General features: G+C 40.4%; 1 protein-coding gene and 1 long non-coding RNA gene across 3 annotated transcripts in view; one reads left to right on the forward strand and one right to left on the reverse strand.

The window, feature by feature from the left end:
- SYNPO2 (synaptopodin 2) overlaps positions 1 to 13,778 on the forward strand; it is a 77,217-nt gene that overhangs the window by 23,871 nt on the left and 39,568 nt on the right. The gene's annotated exons all lie outside the window — the stretch shown is intronic.
- The window catches only part of LOC113954551, a 91,264-nt gene that overhangs the window by 14,908 nt on the left and 62,578 nt on the right, over positions 1 to 13,778 (reverse strand). The window contains exons 10-11 of the long non-coding RNA XR_003530264.1: positions 12,517 to 12,608; positions 10,490 to 10,632 (exon numbers count right to left, since the gene is read on the reverse strand). This is a non-coding gene — a long non-coding RNA (uncharacterized LOC113954551). The remainder of the gene's footprint in view (positions 1 to 10,489; positions 10,633 to 12,516; positions 12,609 to 13,778) is intronic.

The following is a 13,778-nucleotide window of genomic DNA, read 5'->3' on the forward strand; positions in this document are numbered from 1 at the left end:
AGGGCTCATAATTACATGAAGTACAAGTATCATCTCTACCTTCTCCTTCTAAACATCGGTAAAAGATAAAGGTACTAAGATTAATTTATCAGATATTTGATTTCTTAAACATTAGCATCAGTCATGCTTCCAGAACAAGCACCTTTGCACAAGCAATTGTAGAACACACAGACCACAATATATGTGCTTGTCCTCTGGATATATAAATAAGCAATCAACAAAACATGGGATGTTATGCTGTGCTTGTGTAACAAGAGACCAGTTTTGTCAAAGAATGTCGGAAGTTTGGTCCTTCAGATCCTTTGGGACTGAATATAGAACTCATAAATACTGATTCCTATCTATTCTCTCAGCCAGAAGCAGCATAGAACATGCACTGACAATAGTCATAACCCAGTAGAGTGCTCAAGCACATAATTTGTCTAAATACACAAGCATTAATTAAGACAAAAGGTATCTGCTTCAAATCAGATTAATGCTGGTCCAGCTGGCTGAACCACAGCAGATATTACTCTCAGCCAGGACACAGTTACATTCCTGTGAACACAGTGAAACAGAAGACAGAGCCAAGAGAAGGCGACGTTTCTTTATAAGGATTCTATGGATTTCATGCACCCACATGAGACTTTACAAACCAATGCCGGCAGTATTTGTTATACCTGTCCAAAGGGCAAACCTTCACAAGTATCTAAAACACATGGACCTTTTTTTTCCATTTTACAAAAGAATCATAACTTGACTTCTAACTTGAATCTGCTGAAGTGCTTTCAAGTGCCAGCCCCCTGTATCTACTAGAGAAAGAACAGGACAGAACAGAAAGCACACAACAGCCTCACAGAGACCACGGGGGAAATGCTGGGTCCAGGGACAACCATGGTAGACTTCTGCAGTTCAGATCTGGAGCCAGACAGGTGCAGATGCTTTGTTACCACTGCCATGAGCTTAGGTACCCATTCATAGGATTTAGATGTGTAGATGTGGAGAAATAGTTATACCAGCAGCACTTTTTGTGTAGACTTAGTCAATGCAAGAATAGATCAACTACCTAGTGACTCTGTGCTCTGAGACCTGGCATTCATCTTCTCCCATCTTCTAGAGCACACGTAGACATGATTGTTTTCTTTATTTGTTTCTAGGAGACACAGGTTGAATACTTTAAAAGAAAAGATACGTTGAATATGCAAAGAGATAATGAGATATCGCAGGAATGAATGCACCCGTGTAAAAGATAAACATGGAAAAAGTGGAAAATAGAGCTGAGTGAAGGACTTTTTAGCAGCAGGAGACTTTAGTGAGTAGGTAAAAATGATATAACGATGCTAAAATGGTAAGAGATATTAACCTTAGCCTTGCACAGGGAACTGTGGTTCACCATGAGAGAGAGAGAAAAAAAAAGACATAAAAACCCCTGAGTCTTGTTAAACTTTAAAAGTGTAATATAGATGTAAAGCATTAAAAATTACTGCCTTAATCTTGCACATGTATGGCTTTCTGCAGAGTCCAGCTAGTGCCTTGACATCAAAGAGAGCTGGAATGAGGTCTGTGTCTGGCAGCCTGTGCCTGGTTGAGCTTGGTTCCTTGTGGATTTACACCAGTGCTGCACCCCAGATCTGGCAGGCGTGGTCTGCTTGTCAATCATCACTTTGTCTTTTAGGGTATCTCTTAGGGTAGCAAAACTCCAAGACCTGGAGCTCAGAAGTGCCTTGCACACACAAACTGTTGAGCCCTGGTGAGGATAGAGATCTGGACAATCTTTCCAGAGGATCTTATATCACTGCTGTTTCCAGTGCTGAGCACCCAAAGGGCAGAGTTACATATGAAAATGCTGACTAGAACTGTTTTAGCATAGAAAATTATGGGAATGGAAGCTTACACTGAAGTGTGGAAAGAAGGCCTTATAGTCTCTGAATGGAATGTGATCCTGTTCCCATTGCAGCCATTGCAAGCTCTTCCCCATCCTGTATTCCTATCTGATTTATCTGGAGAGAAAAAAAAAACCACCAAAAAATCGCCCCAAACCACTAGTAAGCTAATAAGGACTTTTGTACAGAATGACTTTGAAGTTTCCCAATTTGCTTTACTCCCTGCCATGATTTAGGGATGGCCCTGCTGGTTGGCTTCAGTACACCACAAGGAACCAGGTTTCCAAACTAACTGGATCCCATTTGTTTGGGGCATATTTACACAACCGTCTCCCAGGGGTCTTCTTTCTCTTGTTCAATTTCCCATTTCACTGAACAGTATCCAAGTACTACTGAGATGCATTCAGTACAATTTTACTGAAAGAATACATTTCTTTTATCAGTTCGCACAGCTATTTTCATTTTTTTGTGGAGAATATTAAGGATAGCAACCAGTAAGTCCCACTCTTTCACAGCAGAATATTTTTGATTGGAATTTGTATCTATTTTTCTAGCCAACTTTGGAAGAATCAGCACTGAGTCAGCTCCAATTACAAGCAGATTTGTTGGAAGCATTTTCTTTTCAGCAACAATTGTAGTCATCTCAAAATGTGTGTGGGTGTCCATGTACTTATGTTTTTTCTATATTGTGGAGAGGAACTCTCCCTGAGAGCTTTAAGCAGTGATAAGTGGGCAAAAAATGTCAATAATTATCTTTATCATCAGGGTAAATCATCTCTTCAAGACTAGAGAGATCCCAGTGTGATCCCTGATAAGGGAATTACATAGGGCAGGCAGCACTGCTAAGAACATCCACTGTAATTACAGAACATTAAAGCATGTGTTCAATACTTAATCTGTTTACCTTAAGAACACACAAAAGAAGGCATTTGAGGGCAAAATACAATCTGAGGAAAAAATAACTCCCTTCACCATTAAATAAACCAACAATCCAACTTGTTTAAAGCAGTCGATATAGGTTCACCTGAAAGGTGAAAAATCTGCAGTCTGTGGAAAAAGGAATAATTGTAAATATGATGTCTTAAATCTGTTTCATTCTGAGATTCTAGGATATGAAGTTCATATTAATAACATCCTTTGTAAAAAAAAAGAAAAAAAATGCAGCCTATGAGGCATATGGGGATTGCAGTGACTCTAAGTTTATACTTTAGTTTATACTTTAGGGTAATGCTCTCTAAAGACTCTTTGAACATTTCATTGCTTGGCTTTTGTACAGTAAGTGTGCTGTGAGATTTCAGGCTGACCTTTAGCTTTTGGAAATCCCTGAGTCTGTGCTTGCAGAACAAGCCTGTTTCAACTAAACAGAAGAAGGAAAAACAGTGAGGAATGTTTTGTTATGGGGTAGGCTAATTTCTTTTAAACAAAGGAAACATTGCTGATTCAACAAAATATGGCTAAAGATGCCCTAAGTGGAAAGTAAGGGAAATGTTTGGTCTGGTGAGGAAAATTCAAGAAAAGGGACGTGAGATAGAAATAATAAAACCTGCCTTTTGCCCTTTGATCACCTCCTTATCTATAGGGAGACGTGTACCAATGTCCTAATCAATATTCACCTAATCTAAGCTCCTTCTTAGGAAAAAACCCCAACAAACTCCAGCTAAGAATTGTTGTATTAAGAGTGAGCAAGCTCAATCCTCTTTTGAGTTCTCACAAGTCTACTTAAAACACTACTAAGATTAGAATGTTGTCCTTTTTAATTCATCACGACCCCGATAGCTTAGGCTGAGACAATCCCAGTGGTTTTCAGACCCACTTTTCCCAGCAGACTGCTTTAAGGGACTTTTATACTGGGAAATATAACTAATGTCTTGTTTGTTCTCATATCTGGCTGGGGACAGCAGAGTTCCAAAAGAAATACAAGAGTTATTTGTTTATGTTAAGATAAAGCCCTGCTGTAAGATGTCATCTCATTTATGATTTCTCCCACAAATTCAGTTCACTCAGAACCAGATGCTTCTTATTCAGAATGATTAATTGTAAGAAAACTTCTTAATATCTGGGTTTAAGGTTTCTCACTTCATTTCATTTGAGTGTGAAACCAGACAGGAATGAGGTGCAGAGAAAAAAATATTGTTCCAGAAGAAAATGGAATAATTTTTCACTTCACGACCTGAAGAACTCCCAGTTCTCCTAAGCACAGTACTGTAGGGTTGTCAAAACTGGTTTGAACTTCTCATATTTCCTTTGGATATTACTGAAATAGTTTGTAAGTAAAAATTATTAATGCTTTGAATGGAAAAGTTGAGTTACAGAAAAATGAGAAGCGGGAGTATAGAAGAAAGAAGTGTTAGGGCCTTAACAGTAACAGTCAGAAAGAGCAAGCTCCAGTGCCTGGTGTGTGTGTAGGTTCAGTTTAGTTGATGATTTCCTTATCTTCCTCAGCATGTGAATTTGAGTAGATGAACCATATGACAGCTGTGTAATCTATACAGCAAAACATGCTTCCAGGTATTCCCTCTTTTTGTAATGGACCACAAGGCAAGGAATAATTCAGGACAATCATCAAGCAAGGGGATTCTTTGATAAGAACAGGTCTTTAGGATCTTCTGAAGGTGATACCACTGAAGACAAAGCTACTATCATGCCCAGAGGGAGAGAAGAAATTGCTTAGAAAGGAAACAAAAAAATAAAACCCCCCTGCTGTCAGAAAATGGCCAGGAAATGGAGTTTCCATTCCACTGCTTTTTTTAGGTGAATCTTCAAGTGTTAGTAGTTTCAGTTTTCATGCATCATATTTGAAACTGCTGCAGCCTTTGTAGTGACAACTTACACAATTAAGCCAATTTCACCTAAATAAGTTGGTCATTGAAGTAACCTTGATTTCTGCTTTTTTACAAGAGCCTTTGAGATAATGACAAATATCCAGCTGGACTACAAGCAAGTATTAATAGATAGTGTCTGATGCCTTGTAAGAACGTATCTTGCATGTTGCAAACCCTCCCCCTTCCTTGTTGTTATATCCTATACTTCTCCTAAATACACAGATTCTGTTACCTTTCCCTTAAGGAAAATCTGGAGAACAGATCTGTATGAAGCACAAATCTCTACGTTAGTCCTAATTAATTGCAGGTAATGAATTTATCATTTCCTGGTCCACATGTACCTGTATATACTCGGGGGGCAGTACACAACATCCCCTTACTGATTCCTCAGAGCTGAAGCTATAGTTTTTACATACCCAATGACTACCTACAAGTCATTGCTCTTTCAGAAAAAGTTGTGCCAATTGGGTACTAGACAACCTAAACAGGAAGCCAGCACTGCTGCTGTGACACAGAGCAAGGCTAGATGCAGTCACTGACTCAGTGAATAGACCACAGTGCTAAATCAAATAGTTAATTGCCTTACGTTACCCATGCCGGGAATTGTTTTGGTTTCTCACATCTCAGTGCATAAATACAGTAACAAGAAGAGACTTCCCTAAAGGTGTTTGTGTGTGTGTGTGTGCCTGTTTCCTCCTCAATATTTCAGTCCTGATCTGCTCTTCCAGTGTGCAGGGCCTCTTCCATACAGATGACTCATAGTGAAGCATTCTCCAAATGCAAGGTGAATAAGTATCTGCAGGGGATTTAGGCTGACATCAAAGTCATCCCAGATCCTCTATATTGGATATGAACTTGGGGCAGGAAAGAAATGAAGCACTTGTTCACTGAATCATTCAGACACTTGTCTTAGCCATACTTCAGAAGGTGATTACACTCCCAACAGCAAAAGTGAGCCGAAATCAATTTTGCCAGATGAGTCCAGATGAAAGGCATGATAAAGGCACTGGGAGCTATAGGAGTCTTAGTTTCCATAACCAGACCTTGTTACAGTCACCATCAGGCTTTCTAATGCGAGTGGAGTAATCCTTTCAAGGTGATTGAGGAATCCTGTCTAGCACAGACTACAGCTTCTTGCACTGCCCCAAAATGAACGGGAGAGATCACACAACAGACTCTCTCTGTGGCTGCTGCCCTCTTGTGTAAAATCAGTCTGGGCCTTATGCAGTCTCAGTTCTGTGCTGAGTTACTCTAGAAAGAAACACATTTATCTTCTGTTAAGCTATTATTTTTCAGACACAGAGGCAAAGTGGCCCTGTGTTCTTAAGGATGCATGTTACAGTCACTCTCTCAAAAATAAGACGAAACAAAGCTGTGTTTGGAGTACAGTTAATACATGTTTGTATGGGCCTTTTCACTGACTGTGGCAGCTACGAATTCAGTCGGGTCCTGTAGACTGGGCTCCTGGCTGGCTTTTCCCCTTTCCCACAAGGTTATTTAGATAGCTTCCAGCACTGCCCATGGATGTGTGGGGCTGCTGGTGCCTTGAGAGTTGCTTACTCCACTGATTTGAACCCTATCTACCAACTGCACTGATGACCTCTTGCAATTGGACTTTGTCAAAACCTAAGTCTTCATGAGTTAGGACTTGCAGCCAGAGCAAAACTTCACTCAAGCACCACTGAAAACCAGCTTCTAGCCCTGAGGATTAAATCAACCTAGGCAATTCCTGACAGAAATTTGCTTAAACTCATCTAAAATACTCCAGTGAAGAGGCTTCCAGGCCCCTAATTTATCAAAGCCTTTCCTCAGCCTCAGAACCACTGAATATGTAAGCTTAAATTTTCTTTGCTGCAAGTTGATTTCTTGCTGTCTGAAGCCTACAAACAAGAACAAACAATTTTACTGCCTTCTTTATAACAGCTTCCTGCTGGGAAGAGGTTAAGTCCTCCTTCCCATGCCTACAGTTGTTTTTTTGTGGGCTTTTTTTTTCCAAAAGAGAAAGACTGAATACAGTAAATTCCTCCCCAGCTTCCTCACAGGTCATGCTTTCTAACTCCTTTACCATACTTACTGATCTGCTTTGGGCCCTTTCCAATTTGCCCACATCTCTCTGAGCTTGACAGAGCGCTCACAGCGCCAAGTAAAGATGAATAATTACCTCCCAGGTCCTACGGATTGAGCTGTCCCATTAATATGGCCCAGGATCACGTTTCCCTCTTTCCTTAAGGAAAAAAAACCCAAAACACACAAGACCCTACCACCTACCTCCTGCCCCAGGCTTCCTTTATTTAGTTTAGAAACACATTAAACACCCTCCACATCCTTTGCAGCTGAACTGGTGTCGGCAAGACACCCCTTGTTTTTATAAATTCCATTTTCCAAGTGGAAATTCGCATTACTCCAACAAATTATATAATTCCACTTTTTGTCTTGGGTTTTCCAGATCATTCTGAATGTGGCTCTTTTATAATGCCAACAATCACAGCCTGTGGGCTCTCATTAGTAATTTTATGTGTATACTCTTGTTTCACTGAAGGATTAATGAAAAAAAGTCATAGAAGGGGATCCATGACATAAGGCTATAATACTGCTGGGATGTAGAATGTGACTTTTTCAAAAAAAAAAATACCATTTTCTAAAGGATCTAACCCTGCAAAGTCAGACAATAAGGATAAATGCCTTCAAAGGCTTGTAAGAAAATTCCTTCCCTGGTGTCTCTGAGTACAACATTAATAGTGTTCCTATCAAAGATAGACTCTTCTTGCAATAAAGTGTGGTATGTTTTGTGTAAGGAAATAAAGAAACTCACAGGAGACCTGTCACTAATGATAACAGCCAACTTTCAATCTCGTGGGGATATTTTCCTGCCCAGAGAGATTTGGTGAAAATTCTTATGTTCCCACATCAAATAATGTGTGAGAAGACAGAGAGTGACAAAAATTGCTCTGTGGGAATGGCCTTAGTGAGGACCAAAAAAAAAAAAAAAAAGATAAAATATCCCTATCTCCCTATCTCAGGCAGATCAAACTTCTGATTCATACTGTTAGCCTAAAGGGTCTGTAAAAATGTATTAAGAAATGTGAAAACGGTACTGAAGAATTCACAACACTTTTAATGTGCATTATGAATGTGCCATACCTCCATCAGAAAGTATTTTAGTTATGGCTTTCAATAAAGCTGCCTGAATATTTCACATCAAATGACTCCTCTTTGGAAAACTGAGTTTTAAAGTCAGCAGCTTTGGAGAGCTTTTGAGGAAGAGCCACAAGCTTTCTTGGTTTTTTAGTTGATTGGACTTTGGTTGGGTGTGGGTTTTTTAACACCCTCAGCCTAACTAGACAGGTCTTGGTGTTCATATTTCATGTCTGTCAAAAAATATTCAGACATGTAAAACTACAAAAAAAGCCACACAGAACTGTAGCTGCAAATAGTATTTTTTTGTGTCCCTAGTACTCCTCTCACTGAGTTTTAATTTTGGTCTTATGTCCTTTTCTTTTTCGCTTGGCCTTGTTTCTCTGCTCCCTTTTACAACATATCAAGACAACAACATATGCAGGGCAGCAAATAGTACTCTGGTCTGCAAGTAACAGTTATGTACAAAATAATCCCAGTTTATCTAATTGTGCCTGTATTGGGTCTATTAAATAAAAATAATCATCATGATATCTATAAAGACCTGTACTTCATTTTGTGTGTACCCTACAGTGGCCACTTCTGATAGGGAATGACTTCAGAAGTCATTCTGAGTCATTGTAAGGGAAGAGAATAATTATTTTTCTATGATCAGACATTTTCACTTTTCTGAGTAGTGGATTCACTGCCCTCTAGTGCTTGAGATGAGCACAGAGCCATTTGGGAACTGCTTAACTTCTCCCAACAAGCCAACTCTAATACAGCCTGACTTGGAAAACCTGTAATCAGAAAATAGCAGTCTCATCTGCCACGGAGAACTAAACTTTGTACTGGTAGTAAAGCTTTCCATTAAAATAACGTGGAATTACAGTGAAGGTCTTTGTTATTATCTCATTAAGGTAAAATTACATTATACTGCTTTGTACAAAGGGCACAGCATGTGTGTGCACCTACTCAACAGGAGCGAAAAAAATCGGGAATTATCAAGACAGACAGATCGAATTCCACCATCCTACTTTTAATACATAATCTATCTTGTTCACAGAGATATTTGGGCTTTCTAGTGGTGATCAGCATGATACATAAATCCAGGTTTTAAAAGTGCAAGCAGCTCTTCAACTGTGTTTAGTGTACAGGGGGATTTTCAGCACAGCATAGACTGCACTGAAAGAAAACCCCTGTGACTTGCACATAAATAATTCATGTATTTAAGATACAGTATCACAATATAATGGTACTTAGTTCACTGAGCTCATGAGAAGCACAACAACAGGAACAGGGGGAGTAACAAGGTGAAAATGGGAAGGATATTTTTATCTCCAGATAGCAGCTGGTGACAATATCATCACGCCCATTCCAACGGTGTAATTCCACATGGCAAATATGCAAATCCCAATTCAACAGCTTGCTGAGCACTTCTCACTCTGTTCAAAATACACAAGTAGTGTCACACTGCAGCTTCAGATGCTCTGGGGATTGCAGTGACTTGCCAAGAGAAACTGCTGAGGAAGAGAGGCAGCTAACACCAGCCCATTGATAATCCTCAGCAAGTACTCTACACTGAGAGCTGCTTTTGTGCATTTCTTGCAAGAAGAGATTTCTGATGTACAGTTTTCTTTGAAGGAATATGACCCCCACATTAAAAAGAAAAGAATGGTTGCAGTACTTCAAAACAACCACCAACTTTATAAAGCTAGAGATAGCAGTTAAGCTAGTCAAAGTACAATTTTAATAGTGTCAGCTACATTTTCATATGTATGATTTATGATAATACCATAAAATCTTTATCATATTTTTTCTATATCACAGGAAAGCAAGAATAATAGGGTAGAAGACAAAAAAAAAAAAAATCCCACATTTACCCAGTGTTTTTTATATATGTTATTCACACATCTAGTTTTAATGACAAACATGTATGATCACATACAACCACATATTACTTAGAATTACTTAATTACTTGGAATTACTTAAGAGAAAAATAATTACTTAGCATTTTCCCTCAATCACATTTCTTTTACCCAGTTCTTTACTTCTTGCCTGGGCACTCAGAACAAGTATTATGGCAAATTTGTTTCTAAAACAGCTACAGGGAAGAACTCCGGGATTAGTAAGATGTTTACAAATATTTTGGAAAATAGCAGCTTTTCAAAGAAATCTTTATCCTTAACTAAATTCAGGCTTGCACAATCACATACACACAATACAGCTGGTTTTTGTAACATTGTGCATTTTGTGTTGCTGAGTGAACCTTCAGCTAGTCAGAGGAGGCCTGAGGAAATGATTGTACAGTGACAACTTACAGACTGCTGGTGTCTGTTCACAGCACAATGGTGTTGCTTAATCCTATTTGTCTCCTGCAGCAGTATTTCAGTAAGAAGATGCTGCTTTTTTTCTTAAAGAAGAGCTTGGTCTCACTATATTATTTAAAGACTTTTTAATATGCAGAATATGTTATTGTCCAACATGACTGGAAACTACTGTGCACAGAAAACAGAAGCTTGCTTATCTAGAGGGGCACGAGAGACAGATATTGGCATAAAGCTAAAAAAAATTTGCAGGGTCAGTTTCTAATGGCATACATCAAAATGTTGAAGTTACTATAAAATACAAGATTGCAAATGGAATAGAAATATAAGCCAAGTTAAATGATCAAATATCCTTGTACTAACCATTTTATATGTTCAATCGATGAGGACTAAAATTTCAGGTCTGATATCGTGTCTCCTTGGTTTTCAGCTCTTTAAACTTTTTTCTTCAACATACCCAGCCAATGCAGCAGAGAAGCTCAAGTGATGCAGGATTTTATACCTTGCTGTAAACAAACAAAAAAGAGCTTTTACCTCAGTAAAGACTTCCCTTTCTCAGGTCCAAAAGTTAACTTTAGAGCTTACAGTCCTTTATTATTGCCTTGGACTAGGCATTTGTATAATAATGTATTTGTATTTACATTTTTTACAAATGGAAACACTATGTAATAGATTTATGTCATTATTAAACAGTTAGTGTTGATCACATAGAAACTTCCATTTATTTAGCAGGTAGCAGTTCTAATCTCCCTCTGGACAACAGGTAACAAAATGAAAACAAGTTCAAGTGCAGAACAATAGCTTACAAGTAGAGCACGAAACTTTCAGTGGAAATCACACTGAGGAAGACAACTGAGAATACATTAAGACAACTGACTGACCAGGTGCACGCACATTTTAAGAAGCCTTTTCAATATCCTAAAATTGCCGGGTGTATCAATAAAAACGAGAAGGAAAAGGTTCATTGCCACCTGAACGTGTAGCCAGCAAAAGCCAGAATTAAGCACTAAACCCTCAACCAGTTGCTTGTTGGGGAAACAGTGTGGGGATTTGTTTAATCCCAGAAGGAAACTGTCCAGGAACTGTGGAAAGGCAGCCCGGGATTCCTGCCCGGAGACAGCTGTGAGGGGGATCGAGTGAGGACCGCGCCTTCGCGGCAGGGTACAGCGGCACACTGGGCACGTTTGGGAAGGAAGAGGGGACTGCCAGGGGGACACTCCTCGGGGGCTTCCTCCGTGAGACCGCGGGAGGTGCGGAGGCCCCTCAGGGGGCAAAGGGACAGGACAGTTTCGACTCCTGCGACGGGTGAGGGGCTGGTCCGTGTGGAGCCGCTCCAGGAGTGAACATGACAGTAACGAAAGGCCTTTAGCAGAACCATATTGCAGACTTATGGCCACATTCCCTAAGTTTACAATAAATAATCCCTCACGGTGATTGATTCCCGCACTGATGCGGTCGCCGGTCCGCCCTCACAGCCGGCCGCCAGGGGGCAGCGCGGAGCTGCGCAAAGGCGCGGGAAGCGGACACAGCCGCACCCCCCTCATCCCCATCCCTCAGATAATTCCCCGAACCTCGGCACAGAAAATGCCCCCAGTCCCAGCACCGCCAGTCAGCTGCTCCCTCCCTGCCCTCTATTCAAAACACAGTTAGTACGTAACGCTGATTTCACCAGTAAGTCTGCGAAAAGTACCCGTGTGCGCAGCAGTTTGTCCGGAGTGGTACTTCCCCCAGCATACTTGAACGGCTTCTCATAGTGTTAATAAGAAACCAGCATCAGTATGCCAGTGTATTCCAAAGCATTCTAAAGGCACGTCTCAGCGTCAATAATTTTATTTCTTCTGAATAACAAATGTCAAAGTAGAGAGTGTTATTCTTCCTGCTATTCCTGGCTCAGGGCACTGGGTGGATGAAGGAATTTCCCTAGCTCAAGCTATTCAGCCACTGCTGCCTATGCTTCTGCTTTGCCACCAGCTAGTGCGCCCTGTCTTACCTTCTGCACAATGCAAGACTGCTGTCTTTCCTTATGTTACTGGAATGAAGTGATCGCTTCCAGTTGCTATGTTTTTTCAACCCTCGTTCAGACGGTGTAGCTGTTCCCAACTTTACTCACCTGAAGCCAAACAGGTTATGTCACAGCTAGCTGGACAATATAAAAGCAGAACTAGAACCCAAGGCAAGTTAAGACCAGCATCGGTTGGCCCTGATGAGGACAAACACCAGTCCTGTCTCCAATTCAGAATTTATTGGAGGAGCTGTGTCAGAGTACAGCAGAAGCGGACCCAGTGTCCTTAATTTAGCTCTGTTACCTCATCTAGGCCTTACTTAAGCAAAATCATATTGGCCTCAACTGCTGTGCCAACACTGGCAACAGCTGCTAAAACCAGTGTTACCTGGGCTGCCTCCGAAAGTTCAACGAGTCCAGAAAGTCTCCCATGCTTCACAGATATATTATCCACTGAAAGCCAAACAGTTCCTCTTAAAACTGCAGGAGAAATTACATGGAGTAAGTTAATTGAGAACACAGGTTTAAACAATTCTGTTGAGACATTTTTTCTATCTATAAATAAAACCCAGAGATTAAGGGCAATGGAGTTATGTGTTTGCTGGATGGTTCTATGTGAGGAAAAAATAGGCTTTAGAAGGCTTCCCAGCAAAGCCAGCACTTCAGATACCATTCCATTTTTCTGCTGTAAACTGTGACTACTATTCTTAGCCCACCTGACTACTGTCTCTGATGGCTTTGCTGCAGCACCCATTCAGTTTAGGTGCACTTTGTACTCAGGTTAACTAATAAAACTGTAGCTGTAAAGGCTGAATCCGTAACATCAAGTTTCCCCTCGTTTCCCCATGAAGGACATGATGGTTATTTGTTGGGTTTTCCTGATGTTGTCACGTGTTTAGCATACCAAGTTGTCTTTTGGCACCAACTGTGCTTGGAACTATCTCCTCTCTCTTGCATCATCACTTGTGATCAAGAGCCTTCTCTGACATTTTTAATGGCTAAAGCACTTGTTTCAAGAAGTTAAGAGAAATTAGAACATTGAAAGCCAAATACTGGATCGTCAGTTTTTATCCCAGTTCCCTCTCACCCACAAAAGACATCCAAGTCACAGTATCTTTGTGTTTTCCACTTTTACACAGAATTTTTCTTCCTCACTGAGTAACAAATATTCTCACCTACTGCAAAAAAGTAATGGTCTCCCCAGCACAGCCTTATATAGCTCTTTGAGTAGAATCTCTCTCTAAAAATAGAAATCTCTTTGACATTGAAGCTCCAGGCAGCATGGAAGCTGTTGCATTTCAAGCTGAAGCTTTTGGAAAGCGTTCTCTGTATTTCCTTTACAAGTGTCCCACAAATGTGCAAAATGCACGGCCTGTCCTGTCATGAACTTTGAGTAAATGAGATTTTGTTTGCAGCCAGTGCTGTTGCAGCAATAGCTTCTTAGAAATAAGTAATAAAAAAAGAATGCAGCACTGGCAAAAGGTGCTGGATTTACAGCTCTGCAAAAATAACACCCTTTCTTTTCCCCCCTGCCCTCAGACACAAGTGCCAGCCTTTCCCAGACTGCCTGACTGGGAAAGGCAGCCTGAGTTAAGCCCAGCACTTGCACTGAGGACAGGACAGATGAAACCGAGCAAACACATATCTCAC

Source organism: Corapipo altera, unplaced genomic scaffold (genome assembly GCF_003945725.1).
Source record: "Corapipo altera isolate COAL_440 unplaced genomic scaffold, ASM394572v1 255, whole genome shotgun sequence".
NCBI classification, from domain to species: domain Eukaryota; kingdom Metazoa; phylum Chordata; class Aves; order Passeriformes; family Pipridae; genus Corapipo; species Corapipo altera.